Below are 13,977 nucleotides of genomic sequence, written 5' to 3'. Positions count from 1 at the left end.
CTGATGGATGTTTCTCTCTCATCGATGTTTCTGACTCTCTATCCCTCTCCCTTCCTCTCTGTGAAAAATCAATAAAATATATTTAAAAATATATATATATATTAAATAAATAAATAAATAAATAAATAAATAAATAAAGCCCCACGTTGCTGAATTAGTGCTCACGCTCCCAGGAGGGGAATCGAGCATCTATCCGATCATCCCGGAAATGAAGTGTTTATCCAGGCGCTTCTGGGACCAGGGCTCTCCTATAAGATGAGGTCGTGTACGAGCACCCAGCGATGCTTCCTTGGGGGAGAAACCAGGAGAGTCCCCCGGTCATGCCCACGCTGAGCATGGTGTAGGTAAACAGGTCCAGGAATTAAACGCCAGAGCCACCATCCAGGCAGACGCCGCGGGCAGCAAGCCCGAAGGTCCTGCTCTCTCTCCTGAGATCACCGCTCCCCTCGCCCCCTCAGTTCTCGGGATCCTAGAGGGATGAGTTGGGGAGTCCTGCCCTGCCTTCCCCCCACCACCCCACCCCCCTTTTACAAAGCAGCAAACTCCCGCCCTTTCTTCCTTGGTCTGTTTGGGTGTGTCCTCTCAGACTCCTGGACTCCGGAGGTCATGCCCACGTGCTGTGGGAAGTGTCCCAGTGAGGTCCAAAAAAGGATGGCGAGGCCACTGGCATTTCTCCCACGGGAGGGCGAGGCTGTGGGATGTGCTTTCCAGACGGGGATGCCTTTCAGGTGCTCAACCACGGAGCCACGCCGGCCGGGCTCGCCCACGGGTGGTGACAAGAGCCGCATTATTAACCGGGAAAGGGTCAATCCGCATTACTAACCGGTATCGCATTACTAGCCGGTACGGGTTAAAAATGCGGATACCGGTTAGTAATGCGGATTGACCCTTTACCGGTTAATAATGCGGATTGACCCTTTACCGGTTAATAATGCGGATTGACCCTTTACCGGTTAATAATGTGGATTTTGTCATCAAAGAAAACACGATAATTTCAAGAGAAACATCAAAAGTGCTTTGTTCAAAGAGATGTCCATCGCTAGCTACACATTTCCCCCATCTTTCAGGGAATTTGTGGGTACCGTCCCAACAGAACTTGGCTTGTTTTGAGGCAGACCATTCAGAGACCCCATTGTCCACTTCTTCGTACGTGTTGAAGGGCTGCTCAGAAAGTGCGTGTGCCATCGATCGGAACAAGTGCTCATCTGAAGGAGCAAGGGCTGGTGAATACGGCGGGTGGGTTCATACTTCCCAGGCAAGATCTTTTAACGTGTCTTTAGCTGGTTTGGAAGTGTGTGATGGTGCGTCATCGTGAAGCAAAATTACTTTGCCGTGTCTTCTGGCCCATTCTGGTGGTTTTACGATCAAAGTGTGGTTCAAATTGATTATTTGTTGTCAGTAGCGATCAGTATTAATGGTTTCACCTGGTTTGAGAAGCTCATAATACATCACACCTTCCTGATCCCACCAAACGCAGAGCATTGTCTTCTTTCCGAAGCGATTTGGCCTGGCAGTCGATGTTGATGGTTGACCTGGACCAACCCATGATTTTGTGCGTTTGGGATTCTCAGAATAAATCCACTTTTCATCGCCAGTCACAATTCGATGCAAAAAAAAAAGACTTTCTTTCGTGCCTTTGAAGCAACATTTTACTGATGACTTTTTGGTTTTCTATTTGTCTTTCGTTCAGTTGATGTGGCACCCATTTTCCTTCTTTTAAAATCCTTCTCATGGCTTGTAAATGATCGGAAATTATTTGCTGAGCAATGTTTAATCTCTCTGCAAGTTGTTTTTGAGTTTGACACGCATCTTCATCCAATAATGCTTGTCATTGTTGGTCTTCAAACTATTTCGGTTGACCTGGACGTTCTTTGTCTTTCACATCGAAATCCTCACTTTTAAAGCGTTTAAACCAGATGGTTCACAAGTATCTTGAGATGGAGCATGTTCACCATAAGCTTCCCGAAGTATACGATCACTTTCAGCAGCACTTTTTCTTCAAAATAAAGTAACAAATTAAAACTTCCCACAAATGCTCTTTTTGGGGGGCACAGAATTCTACATTTTTAAGTGTAAAAATATCTACGATGTTAACACCTCAGCAAATTTGACATATGAAGTTTTGAAGCTTGTTGTCAATACAACAAAACAGCATCCATATCAAACTGCATATAGATCAACATATGTGTGACTCCATCTATTGAAAAAAATACGCATTATTAACCCGTACACCTAGTGTATGTATATTATGTAGATATAGATATAGATATAGATATAGATATATATTACACTAAAAATACTTCATGGCTTAAAAATGCTAACCATCTTCTGAGCCTTCAGCGGACTCGTTACCTGTGAAAAATGTAGCATCTTCAAAGCACCATCGACGAAGCGGCCTGTGTCCATGACTCAGGACACTGTCCCTCAGCCACAGGACTGCCCTGGGCCAACCAGGATGTATGGTCCCCGGGCACGTCCACCCCACAACGGTGTCCGGACCCCGGTCCTGGGAGCCGTCCAGACAGAGCTGGAGATAAGGGAGGTCTAGCCAGCCCTGCCTTATCTGCTGTTTTTCCAGAACCTTCCACCCTGCGGTCACCACGCCTCCCTGCGTGGCGCTGGGCTGGGATTCTCACGGCCTTTTTGCTTGTAGAGAAGACCCCGGGGTCAGCGAGGGCTTTGGGGTTGAGGTGACGAAAGGTGTGCGGGTCATCGTCCAGACGCACAGGGATGGGCCTGAAGCTGACATCACAGGCCGTCGTCCGTCCTGAGGACTTGCCCCGAGCTCCCCTGGTCGACTCCGTTAAATAGCGGGGCCCAGACGGCGTGGTCAGGGCTGCGCTGGGCGCCAGGCGGTGGCAGGCGGCCTGGCGGCCTCTGGACCAGCGTGGGGCTCTGGATCTTCCTGGGGCGTTCTGGATCGGCTCTGCGTTCTGAGGCTGCGACAAGGCAAGTCAAGGGGGTCCCAGCGGCCCTGACCGGGACCCTCAGTCTCTGGACTCAGGTGCCCAGGACGGGTCCTGGAACTCCTGGGGGTTTGCAGGGGACGTGAGCCTGTCAGCCAGGCCAACACAGAGGTGGGGACGTCTGGGGGTCCAGGAAGGTAAGATGTTTGGAGGAAGCCAGGCCGGCGTGGCTCAGGGGTTGAGCATCAGCCTATATGACCTGGGAGATCACGGTTTGATTCCCGGTCGGGGCACATGCCCGGGTTGCTGGCTCCATCCCCAGTGGGGGGCGTGCAGGAGGCAGCCGATGCATGATTCTCTCTCATCATGGATGTTTCTCTCTCCCTCTCTTTTCCTCTCTGAAATCAATACAAATATATATTTTTTTAATGCTTTGGAGGCAGGAAAAGGGGCAATCAATCTACAAAGGAACAGGGGTGGGGGCGACTGCAGGGGGCCCTGAATAGCGGGTGCACTGTGAAGGCCGAGACGGGGCCAGGGGAGCTGAAGGGGTGACGGGGAACTCCCTCAGGGAGCCTCAGGGTTGGTGAAATAGGCTGCATGCCTTGTTCAGTGACCACTTCCTCTTCCCTCCCCTGGGCCTGAGCCACTGGCTGCTTCCGCTCCCTCCACAGCCTCCCTGCTGCTTGCTGCCTCTGAGAACAGGCCTCTGTGGTATGTGTGCACGTGTGTGTGTGTGTGCGCGTGCGCGTGTGCACGTGCATGTGCGTGCGTGTGTGCCTGTGAATGTGCGTGTATGTGTGCATGCATGTGCGTGTGCATGGGTGTGTGTGTGTGTGTAGGGGGAGGAGTGTGGCTCCCGCCTGGGAGTGTGGGCAGGCACACTGGCCGCAGGGAGGGAAGGGGAAGGAGCTCGGGCACCGTGCACCTTCCCATATCCTGAGCCCCGAGGCCTGGGCAGCTGTGGCCACAGGCAAGGGCTGAAGGCTCGGGGGAGGGTCCCCCCTTCGGGATGCAGTTTCATTCCTGGCGCCCAGGACACCCCGCCTTTTCTGCTCCCAATTCCTCTGTGGTCTCCGGGCCAGACAGCAGAGGGTCGGGGGGGGGGGGGGGGGGAAGCCGATGGGAAATGCTGGCCTCAGGCAACAGCTTGGCCACCTCCGATCCAGCCGGGCGGGGCGGGCGGATGGTGAGAAGTTAGACTCCAAGATAAGAGGAAGGACTGGGGACTTTCGGTCCAAAGACAAGTCAAGACGGAGCAGCCTGCGTTTCTTGGCAGCTCCAAAAGAGGCCCCCCCCTGACGCCCCGCCGGGGGCAGGTGTTTAGGTAATATTTTATGAATAAACTCATCTCGCCCCGGCTGGTGTGGCTCAGTGGATAGAGCGTCGGCCTGCAGACTGAAGGGTCCTAGGTTGTTTGTTGTTGTTGTTGTTGTTTTTAATATATATTTTATTGATTTTTTACAGAGAGGAAGGGAGAGGGAGAGAGTCAGAAACATCGACGACAGAGAAACATCGATCAGCTGCCTCCTGCACACTCCCCACTGGGGATGTGCCTGCAACCAAGGTACATGCCCTTGACCGGAATCGAACCTGGGACCCTTCCGTCCGCAGGCTGATGCTCCATCCACTGAGCCAAACGGGTCAGGGCGAGGGTCCCGGGTTTGATTCCCGTCAAGGGCACATGCCTGGCTTGAGGGCTCGATCCCCAGTAGGGGACATGCAGGAGGCAGCCAGTTAATGATTCTCTCTCTCATTGATGTTTCTCTCTCTCCTCTCCCTGTTCATCTCTGAAATAAACACATATTTTTTAAAAAATAAATAAACTGTCCTAACCGGTTTGGCTCAGTGGATAGAGCGTCGGCCTGCGGACTCAAGGGTCCCAGGTTCGATTCCGGTCAAGGGCATGTACCTTGGTTGCGGGCACATCCCCAGTAGGGGGTGTGCAGGAGGCAGCTGATGGATGTTTCTCTCTCATCTGATGTTTCTAACTCTCTCTCCCTCTCCCTTCCTCTCTGTAAAAAATCAATAAAATGTATAATTTTTAAAAAAAATTTAAAAAACTCATCTCCTCGTTTGCAAAGTAAGAAGCAGGAGCAGGGCTGCCACCTGCTGGTGAGGTTGTGAATGACACTTCCCCGCAGCCTCAGGGCGGGAATCCTCGCGGTAGGAAGGCGTTACCTGTGCAAAGGGGCGGGTCGTGCGGGGAGCGGGATGGGGTGGGGGGAGCGGGGTGGAGTGGGGGTGGGGGCAGGCATCGAATGGGCCAGGAATCGGTTGCTGGAAATCGCCCCAAACTTAGCAGCTGAACACGACAACAGTCCTTCCTGTTGCTCTCGCGTGGATCTGGGGTTTACTGGGGGGGGGGGGGGGCGGGGGCTGATTGACTTCCTCAACTGCAAGGTGTTCGCAGGGGGAGGGTTACACTTCATGCGTCAGCTTGACTGGGGCCACCGGGTGCCCAGATGTTCGCTCAGATCGTTCTGGGTGTTTCTGTCCAGGTGTTTGGGGGTAAGATTGACATGGAAATCGGTGGGTGGAGGCCTGGCCGGTGTGGCTCCGTGGTTGAGCATGGACCTATGAACCAGGAGGTCACGGTTGGATTCCCGGTTGCGGGCTCCATCCTCAATGTGGGGCGTGCAGGAGGCAGCCGACCCATGATCCTCTCTCATCATTTTTTTAAAATATATATTTTATTGATTTTTTACAGAAAGGAAGGGAGAGGGATAGAGAGTTAGAAACATCGATGAGCCCTAACCGGTGTGGCTCAGTGGATAGAGCATCGGCCTGTGGACTGAAAGGTCCCGGGTTCGATTCCGGTCAAGGGCATGTACCTTGGTTGCGGGTACATCCCCAGTAGGAGGTGTGCAGGAGGCAGCTGATCAATGTTTCTAACTCTCTATCCCTCTCCCTTCCTCTCTGTAAAAAAAATCAATAAAATATATTAAAAAAAAAAAACATCGATGACAGAGAAACATTGATCAGCCGCCTCCTGCACAACCCCCACTGGGGATGTGCCCGCAATCAAGGTACATGCCCTTGACCGGAATCGAACCCGGGACCCTTCAGTCCGCAGGCCGACGCTCCATCCACGGAGCCACACCGGTCAGGGCTTTTTAATATATTTTTAATTGATTTCAGGGAGAAAGGGAGAGGGAGAGAGTGATGGAAACATCAGTGATGAGAATCATTGACTGGCTGCCTCCTGCACGCCCCCTACTGGGGATGGAGCCCGAAACCCAGGCATGTGCCCTTGACTGGAATCGAACCCGGGACCTTTCAGTCCACAGGCCAACGCTCTATCCACTGAGCCACACCAGCCAGGGCTCCTCTCTCATCATTGCTGTTTCTCTCTCTCTCTCTCTCTCTCTCTCTCTCTCTCTCTCTCTCTCTCTCTCTCTCTCTCTCTCTCTCCCTTCCTCTCTGAAATAAATAAAAAATATACATCTATATTTAAAAAAGGTGCTCCAGACTCCACACCAGGGGATTCTGAGCTTGGGGTTCAGCCCTCCCCATGGATTGCGAGGTTTTTTTCCAACCCTCCTTTCCCCTGGGGCTGCAGAGAGCAAAGCGCCCGCAGGGGTCAGCAGTGCGCCGCGCCCGGCTGTGCGCGCGGAGACCCCGCCCCGGGCTGAGGCTGAGCCGAGGGCTCCTCCCACCGAGGCCTGGGGGCCCCGCCCCCCGGCTCGGAGGCGAGAGGTTCAGGCCGCCTGGCCCTGAGCGAGGCGAGGCAGGGGATGGGGAAAGGCCGAGACGCGTGGGCGTGGGTGCGATCCCAGACGGGGCGGATGCCAAGTCCCCCATCTGGTTCTCGGCTGCGCGGTTGGATGCGCGTTGGCACGTGGGATACATCGTGCAGGTCTGGCTGTCAGAGGCCGGGGTGGCTCGGATTTGCCTCGTTGACATTTCCTCGGAGACCTGGGTTTCTGGGTTTGGCTCCGCGTCCCGGCGCTCCCACGGTGCCGGCCAGTCCACGCCCCAACGCAGCGCAGGCTCAGCAGCGGTGGCGGTGGCGGTGGCGGCGGGGAATGGAATTCTCCCCGGGCGGCCACACAGAGCGAGTTCTGCTCTCATTTCCAGGCTCAGCCATCTCCCAGCCCTGGTCCTGGTCCTCGAGGGGGGCCCCCACAGCGTCCCCACCTCCTAGGACAGCTGTAGGGGGGCGGGGTTGGATCCCCATTCAAGAGGCCTGCTGCTCTCCTTGCTTCTCTGTCCCCCCTCTCCCCCCTCCCCATGTGATGGTGGAGAGACCAGAGAACCATCGGGAGCCTGGAAGGTGGGTCCAGTCTGTAGCTGAGACTCCAGGCCCGCCTCCTCCAGGCAGCCCTCCAGGTGCTGCTGCTGTGATGGGCAGATGCCACACCTTGCCACCTGCCTGTGGAAAGGAGGACCTGGGCCAAGCCGGGGCACCGGGCCTGCTTTCCCAGGAGGGGGTGACAACAGCTGATCTAGGCAACAGGTGTGGGCCCCTTGGGGCAGCTGCGGCCGCCAGGCACGTGGGGAGAAGCTGTCGCAGGCAGCAGGCCCGTCAGTCACCGCGCACCCCAGGGCCGGGGCGTAGTGTGTGAAAGGGGCAGAGGGGGACAGAGCCCTTCCCACGGCCCACAGGGCGGCTGGAGACCCCTTTCCCCGGCGGGACGGTTCCGGTCAAGGGCACATGCCTGGGGTTGCAGGCACGATCCACAGTAGGGGGCGTGCAGGAGGCAGCCGAACTGTGATCCTCATCATGGATGTTTCTCTCTCTCCCTCTCGCTTCCTCTCTGAAATCAATTAAAGATATATTTATTAATCCATTTTTAATATATATTTTATTGATTTTTCACAGAGAGGAAGGGGGAGGGCGAGAGAGTCGGAAACATCGATGAGAGAGAAACATCCATCAGCTGCCTCCTGCACACCCCCCACCGGGGATGTGCCCGCCACCAAGGGACATGCCCCTGATCGGAATCGAACCCGGGACCCTTGAGTCCGCAGGCCGACGCTCCATCCACTGAGCCACACCGGTAAGGGCTATTAATTCATGTTTAAAGAGAGAGAGATTAAAAAAAAATCTTGGCTCCAGCAGGTACCAGCTGGGAGTTCCCAGCAACGTGGCCTCGATTTCTCCACCTGTAAAGTGGGCATTCCAGTGGTACCTGGTGCCCAGGGCCGCTGCCAGGAACTCAGTGGGTTAAATAACTGGCCAGCCGCAGACCAGGGTTCTCTCCCCCAGCGTGGCACGTCCGAGCCCGCTTCCTAAAGGGGACAGCCAGTCCGCCAGTCCCCACCAACCCCACCTCTCCCCGCCCCCCACCCCTTCCTCGGAGAAGCAAGCACTCCTCTTCAAAAGCCATCTTTGGAGAAACACTCACGGCTTTTGGCTCATCTCCTTCCTGGTTAGAGAGAGCGGGAGGGAGGAACCGGCTTCCCGATAAGGCAAGGACTCGCTGGCTCTCATAAAACACTCATTACTGCACCAGCCCGTTCCCCACAGACTTCCTCTCGGCTCCCCATAAACGCCAGCAATCAGCAAGGACGGCCCTCCTTACCACGGGGCGGGGGGGGGGGTGTCCTGGGGTCAGTCCGGGGCCAGAATGGCCTCGATGGGGACCCCGGTTCTGCCCGAGGCCCACGCCATCCCACCGCCACGAAGCCCCTTACTGGGGAACGAGTCGAGCGAGAAAGGACCAAGGTGAGCCCTGGCTGGTGTGGCTCAGTGGATAGAGCGTCGGCCTGAGACCGAAGGGTCCCCTGTTCGATTCCTGGTCAGGGCACGTGCCCGGGTGGCGGGTTTGACGCCCCCAGGAGGGGGCAGCCAATCAATGATTCTCTCTCGTCGATGTTTCCATCTCTCCCTTCCTCTCTTGAAATCAATAAAAATGTATTTAAAATAAACAAGAAAAGACAAGGTTATTTATGGACGGTGGACGTTCCATCTCTCAGCACGGAGCCCCCTAGCCAGAGTGCCCGTGACGAGGATGGGGAGGAGGGGCCGGGCCGGGAGCTGGTGCCCTCTGCCCGAGCTGGCACAAACCTCGGCTTGCTGCTCCATGACCTCACGGGGTGCTGCTCCCCCGAGCCTTGCCGGGTGGTGACGGCTGTCCCCTGGGCGTCCACACCCCTTTTGCTGATGAGCAAACTGAAGTGAGGCATTGCAGGGAGCAGCCGAGCCACGGGCGTGGATGCCCCGGTGAATTTCCACTGAGCCCAGTGCCCGGAGCGGCGGCTGGCGCTCCCTCAGACTCCGCCTCCGCAGTTCGATGGGCATTTTCAATGCTCAAGGAGACGAGGCAGGGCTGGGAGATGTCACTCCCTACGCTCCCTGGGGACCCCAAAGCTCGCCTCGAGCCAGGCCTGCCTGAGCGGCTGTGGGGGCCACAGGCTGTGGGGCTGATGTTTTCTTTTTAAAAAAAAAATATATATTTTTTATTGATTTTTTACAGAGAGGAAGGGAGAGGGATAGAGAGTTAGAAACATCGATGAGAGAGAAACATCGATCTTTTTAAAAAATATATATATATTTTTTATTGATTTTTTACAGAGAGGAAGGGAGAGGGATAGAGAGTTAGAAACCTCGGTGAGAGAGAAACATCGATCAGCTGCCTCCTGCACACCTCCTACTGGGGATGTGCCCGCCACCAAGGTCCATGCCCTTGACCAGAATCGAACCTGGGGCCCTTCCGTCCGCAGGCCGATGCTCCATCCACTGAGCCACACCGGTTAGAGCAAGGGCTGATGTTTTCTTTGTTGTTGTTGTTTTTAAAATATATTTGTATTGATTCCCTGTGGAGGAAGGGAGAGGGAGAGAGAGAGAAACATCAATGATGAGATTCACCGATCGGCTGCCTCCTGCACACCCCTCACGGCGGGGGGCGGGGGGGAGGTGGTCAAGCCGGCAACCCCGGGCATATGCCCCGACCGGGAATCAAATGGTGACCACCGATGCTCCACCACTGAGCCACGCCAGCTAGGCATGGGGTGATGTTTTTTTTTTTTTTTTTTTTAAATATATTTTATTAATTTTGTACAGAGAGGGAGAGGGATAGAGAGCTAGAAACATCGATGAGAGAGAAACATCCATCAGCTGCCTCCTGCACACCTCCTACTGGGGATGTGTCCGCAACCAAGGTACATGCCCTTGACCGGAATCGAACCTGGGACCCTTCAGTCCGCAGGCCGACGCTCTATCCACTGAGCCAAACCGGTTTCGGCTGGGGTGATGTTTTAATCCTCTTGTTACCCATCTCCTGCCCCCACTGGGGCCTGGCTCTGGGCTGGGGGTAGAGGAGGGGAACAGGGGAGCTAGTGAGTGTTAAGGAGTCTCCTCGGTAAGGTCAGCAGGGCTTGGAGGCCACCCTCTAGGTGCTGGGGTGGGGTTCGGGGTGGGGGCCGTGGTGAGTGGCCAGGGCCCCATCCCCTCCCCGGCACCCGCCCCCCTCCCCCCTGCTCTCCCCAACCCCAGGCCCCGGCTTCTCTCTACCTCTTATCGTTGGTCATTTCCAGGAAAATCCATTTGCTTGATTCAGAGCCCCTGAGTCATCCTGGGTTTGGATGAAAAGCCTCACAAAGGAGCCACTTGGCCCGGCTCCTGGGATGGGCAGGGGGCCCTGCTCCTACCCGGCGGCCCCGGCCACAGTCTGGCTTCTCTCTGCTGCTCGGGCCAGTCCACCCTGTTTCAGGAGAGCCTGCACCCCCTCTGCCCACCCCCAACCTCCCAACCACCCTGGCCTTTATTCCCTGCCCCCCACCCTGTCCACACGCCACTGTGGCTCGTCCTGGGGACCCCAGGAGCAGGGCAAGGAACCCTTACAGCGGCCATGGCCTGGGCCCTCCTTCCGGTTGGGGGGAGGGGGGAAGGGCATTGTCCCCACATTCCCAGTGTGGGTGGGGACCCTGGGTCCACAGTCACGGTGACCTGACCGACTGGATGTGTGGGGGGAGCTCAGGCAGGACTCAGGGGTGCTCCGCCGGCCAGTCCTGCAGGCTTTTTGCGTTTCCCATTTCAGCGCCCCCCACCTCCAACCCCCCGCGCCCCCCCCCCGCCCCCACAACATGAATCAGCCTCAAGGTTGTCAGGGAGAGCAATCTGCGGGGTCCCTTTCCTCCTGGGGATCGGGGAAGGCCCCCCTACCCCCTTCTTTACACCCCACCCCCCCTCACGGCCCTTTAAGGGGGGGGGGCGGAGGCCGAGTCAGGAAATGGGAAGAAATCACGCATTTTACTGAGCACCTACTATAGCCCGCACTTCTGGGGCCTCCGTTCTGCTCGGACCCGGTCCCCCGGCTCGGAGAGGGGGCGCCTCGGAGAGGGGGCGCCCGGAGCAGAGGGGGCGGGACCAGGCGCGGCGACCTGGCCCGCAGCCCGTTCTCCGGCCCCTTCGCCCACGGAGCGGCCCGAGGACGCGTGCGGGCGGCGGCGGCGGGTCGGGGCGCAGGAAAGGCTCGATTGTGCTCGGGCTTCCGCTGCGCCGCCTGGGGCCCAGCGCGCCCCCCGCAGCCGCCTCTCCGCGCCCGGGAGGCGGGGCGGGAAGCGCCGGCGGAAAGGGCCGGGGCTTGGCTTCGCAGTGGCCCATTCTGCTCGGACCTGGGCCTCCGCCCCTGGGCGAGTTCGGCGGGCACCGCGCGGGAGGCCGCCGGGCGGGGCAGGGCGGGGCGGGGCGCGGGGTGGGGGGGGGTCCGGGCGCGCAGGGGCCGCGGCGCGCGCCCAGGGCAGCGGGTCACCAGGCTCCGCCCCGCCCGGCGCGGGGGACGCACTTTGTTCTGGACGCGCCTCCCTCCGCCTTGTGGGCCGGGCCGGCGGCCCCGAGTGCGAGCGCGCGAGGAACCCCCGCCCGCGGCCGCCAGGAACTTTCTCCGCGAGGCCGGGAGGGACCAGGGCCGGTGCTGCCCGGGATGCGCGGCGGTGCGCGGCCGCGGCGCGGACTCCGGGACCCGAGCGCGCGCGCACCGGTGAGTAGCCTGCGCCGGGCTGTCCGGGGCCAGGGGTCGGGGGGTCGGGGGACCGGGGGGGCCAGGGGCCCGGGGGGTGGGCACTGAGCGGGGCTCGGCCGGCCGGTCTCAGGGGGCTGGGGCCAGTCCCGGGAGGTGCGCTCGCTGCCCGCGGAAGCCCGGCCCGGCAGGGTCGCTGGGGTCACACGAGGGGGAGCGGCTGCCCGGGAAGTTGGGTCCCGTCGTCCCTCCGAGGCTGCGCGTCCCATCCGGGGACGGACTCCTCACCAGAGGAGCCAACTCCCACCTCCGGAGCCTCAGTTTCCCTTCCTGGGAATTCCGGCCACTGAGAGTGCGTGGAGACCCCACCGTCAGGGACGCCCGGGGCTCCTCGCATCCCCGCGGGGCGAGCGGAACGGAACCGCCGGGGCGGGGGGGGGCCTGTGCCCAGAGTCCCCCCTCCCCCGCCGCGTCTCCCCGCGCTGCGCTCTTTGGCGCGCGTCCAGAGAACGCGATCCCGGGGGACACCCTGGAGGAGGCGGGAGAAATCGGGTGATCGCCGCCGCCGGGAGCTCCCCTGAGGGCGCTCGGGGTTCGGGCCCTCGCGGTCCCTTCTGTCCTCCGAGCGGACAGACACAGGCCACGGGATCCAGCCGCAGCCAGGTCTGCTGAGGGCGCAGAGGGGTGGGTGGTAGGGGCGCTGTCCAGGGGTGATGTCCTCCAGCAGGGAGGGTGCCCTGTCCCCCCTCCACCCCCACTACCCCCACTACCCCCAGCCCCGCACAGGGAAAGTCGGCTGCTGGGTCCATGGGACTTGGTCCGGGCGCGGCGGGGGCGCAGCTGGCGCCGGCTCTGGGGAAGCGCGCATCGCCCGCACCGCCTGCTGTTATCTGGCTTCCTGTTTCAGCCATGGGGAGGCCATTGGCCCGTTCAAATCCGTTCACATCCGAGGCCCAGAGGCTGTGTTGCCTGCGTTTTCCTCTCGTGGCGGCGCGTTCCCGTTACATGGGGTCCCCCCACCCTCCCCGTCCCGCTACTCACAGGGGTGCAGGGGCGCAGGGGCCCTCACACAAAGAGAGCCCTCCCTGGGGGCGCACGAATGTTTTGTTGTTAATCACGATGTGGGGGAGGGAGAGAGAGAGAGAGAGAGAGAGAGAGAGAGAGAGAGAGAGACATCGATGTGAGAGAGACGCATCGATTGGTTGCCTCTGGCACGTGCCGGGGACCAGGGACCAGGGCCGGCCGGGGAGGGAGGAGCCTGCCACCGAGGTACCAGCCCGTTGCTGGGGATTGAACCCGGGACCCTGCAGTCCACGGGCGGATGCTCTATCCACAGAGCCAAACCGGCCAGGGCTGCCCCTGAACGTCCGGTTGCGGGGTGGGGGGGGGGGGTGTCTTTGGAATTAGGTTGGGAATGGAGAAAGGGGGCCTGGCTGGGACATGGGGGTGTTTTCTCCTTCTGCTCAGAGCAGCTCCGTGGGTGGGGAGGCAGCGCTCCCCTTGGGGTTTCTGGGGGAAGTTGGGTCTCCGTGTGTAATTGCGTGTTCGTGGCCCAGGATGCCTCACCCCTCCTGCCTTTCTTTTCACTTCTGTAAAATGGGGCTGCGCGGAGGGGGGCCCTGGCTGGGGAGGCCAGAAGCTCCAGTCCCAGGGGTCGATTTCCTGAGCCTCCCAGGTTAGGAGGGAGCAGCCCCCGCCCCCACCCCCCCAGGAGCACCCTCGGGGCCGGTTTCACGTTCTTCCTCTTTAAAAAAAAATAAATTTACGCCCTAACCGGTGTGGCTCAGTGGATAGAGCGTCGTCGGCCTGCGGACTGAAGGGTCCCGGGTTCGATTCCGGTCAAGGGCATGGACCTTGGTGGCGGGCACATCCCCAGTAGGAGGTGTGCAGGAGGCAGCTGATGGATGTTTCTCTCTCATCGATGTTTCTAACTCTCTATCCCTCTCCCTTCCTCTCTGTAAAAAATCAATAAAATATACATTAAAAATAATAATAATAATAATAAAAAATTGGAAACAGAGGTGGAAACGTCCATGATGAGAGAGAATCACGCACCAGCGGCCTCCGGCACGCCCCACCCTGGGGATCGAGCCCGCAACCCCGACCGGGAATCGCACCCCGACCTCCTGGTTCACAGGTCGACGCTCAACCCCTGAGCCACGCCG

At 58.8% G+C, this 13,977-nt stretch overlaps 1 protein-coding gene across 1 annotated transcript in view; it reads left to right on the top strand.

Moving 5' to 3' along the window:
- The first annotated feature begins 11,632 nt into the window (after window positions 1–11,632).
- NAV1 (neuron navigator 1) overlaps window positions 11,633–13,977 on the top strand; it is a 116,360-nt gene continuing 114,015 nt past the window's right edge. The window contains 1 exon segment of the mRNA XM_080650899.1: window positions 11,633–11,833. The gene's annotated coding sequence lies outside the window, so the exon portion shown is untranslated.

This window comes from Plecotus auritus (genome assembly GCF_963455305.1).
Source record: "Plecotus auritus genome assembly, chromosome: 14".
In the NCBI taxonomy this organism is placed as follows: domain Eukaryota; kingdom Metazoa; phylum Chordata; class Mammalia; order Chiroptera; family Vespertilionidae; genus Plecotus; species Plecotus auritus.
This window is presented reverse-complemented; position numbering and strand designations above follow the sequence as displayed.